Source organism: Geospiza fortis, unplaced genomic scaffold (assembly GCF_000277835.1).
Source record: "Geospiza fortis unplaced genomic scaffold, GeoFor_1.0 scaffold118, whole genome shotgun sequence".
NCBI lineage: Eukaryota > Metazoa > Chordata > Aves > Passeriformes > Thraupidae > Geospiza > Geospiza fortis.
The window spans coordinates 2150159-2151660 of record NW_005054380.1 but is presented as its reverse complement, the minus strand read 5'-3'; the positions used below and the strand labels follow the sequence as shown (position 1 = coordinate 2151660).

Below are 1502 nucleotides of genomic sequence, written 5' to 3'. Positions count from 1 at the left end.
CTGGGGTGAAGGAGGTGGCATTACTGAGGAGTGGGAGGCAGCTCCCACCCCTAACCAGAGCTGCCTGACAGCTGGGGTGGCTCCTCAGAAGCACAGGCACCACAGGGTGCTGAGAGGCTGTGCCCCGCTAAGCACTGAGAACCCCAAGATGGAACAGCAGCATAACACAGTAAAGCACTCTGGCCTTCTGGAAAGGAATGAGAAAAGCACCAAGAAACCACCCCCCAGCGCTGGTATCTCTGTAAAGCAGTAGAATCACTGCCCAGCGAGGGGGGCAGGGGCCGGGGATGCTGAGCAGGGGTGGGCGCTTACGCAAAGCCAAATCCACGGCACAGCTCCAGCCGGCTGCTAATCCGCCCGCGCAGCTGGGATTAAACCTTGAACTCGGCAGCAGGGAGCACTATTCTGGGCTCCGTGATGCTGCCACCGCTGCTCTGAGAGGTGGCAAAGGGTGAGGGACCATCCCGAGGGGGTGCTGCCACATCCCCTCGTCCTCCTCCGGCACCTTGAAAGGTGATCTTGGATCTCCGTGCCGGCTCCTCTCAGCCGGCCCTGCGCCATTTGCCTTTGTAACCCGAGCCCTCCCAGCTGCCGGGCTGGGATTACTCCATTTCCGAGCCATGTCCCTCTGCCCTTCCTGAATGAAACCCAAGCCCCGTGCTGGCATCGTGCTTCCCAAGGGGTCGCAGCCAGCCCCCTGCACAGCCTGAAGGTCACACGGAGCTTTGCTGGGGAGGGATGCTTGCCTGCTTGGATGGGCACATTCACATTCCAAGGGCTTCCCTGGCACCACCGCACGGCCTTTGCCAGGCTGCACATCTTGTCCCATGCCCACAGGGGTGACAGGGTGGCTGTCACAGCAAAGGACATGCAGAAGCCACAAGCAGAGCACCCACAGGAGCAAACCCAGGGTGAGGGAAGGGACTGGCAGAGCCTCCAGGGAGGTGGGAGTGATGGGGAGTGAAGCCACAGCCTGGAAAGGAAGGAGGGAACAGGGGTGTCCCACCACAGCCCACAAAATCACGGAGATGCCGTGGGGAGCTCTGGACCACCCCCAGCCCGGGGTGCACAGGGGCAGGACAGAGATGGGCACAGCTCCACAGCCCAACAGGGCTCGGGAGGCAGAGCTGCACGGGTGGGAATGGGGAGAGCAGAGCCCTGACTCAGGACCAGCACCTGCTGGAACTGGGGAGGATTCAGGAGTCAGCCTCTGCCTCCCCTGCCCTTCCCAAGAGGGAGGCAAAGGCTCTGCCCAATGCTCGGGGACTGGAAGGAGAAAGATAAATGCTTGTGCCTTTGTCCCCGTGCTGCGGTTGCAGCTGATGGGACAAATGTTGTCGGCTGTGGCCCCATGTGGCAAAACTTGCCACTTCCTACTGGGATCTTGTGGCTCTTTCTCCCTTACACTTCGGGACCACTGAACCACCCCAAGAGCGCCCACCAAGCCCCGGAGCACCCCTGCGGCGGCTGGGGGCTGACCTCCCCGTGCGCCGCGGGGGATT

At 62.1% G+C, this 1502-nt stretch overlaps 1 protein-coding gene across 1 annotated transcript in view; it reads right to left on the bottom strand.

The window, feature by feature from the left end:
- ETV5 (ETS variant transcription factor 5) overlaps positions 1–1502 on the bottom strand; it is an 11958-nt gene that overhangs the window by 4577 nt on the left and 5879 nt on the right. The gene's annotated exons all lie outside the window — the stretch shown is intronic.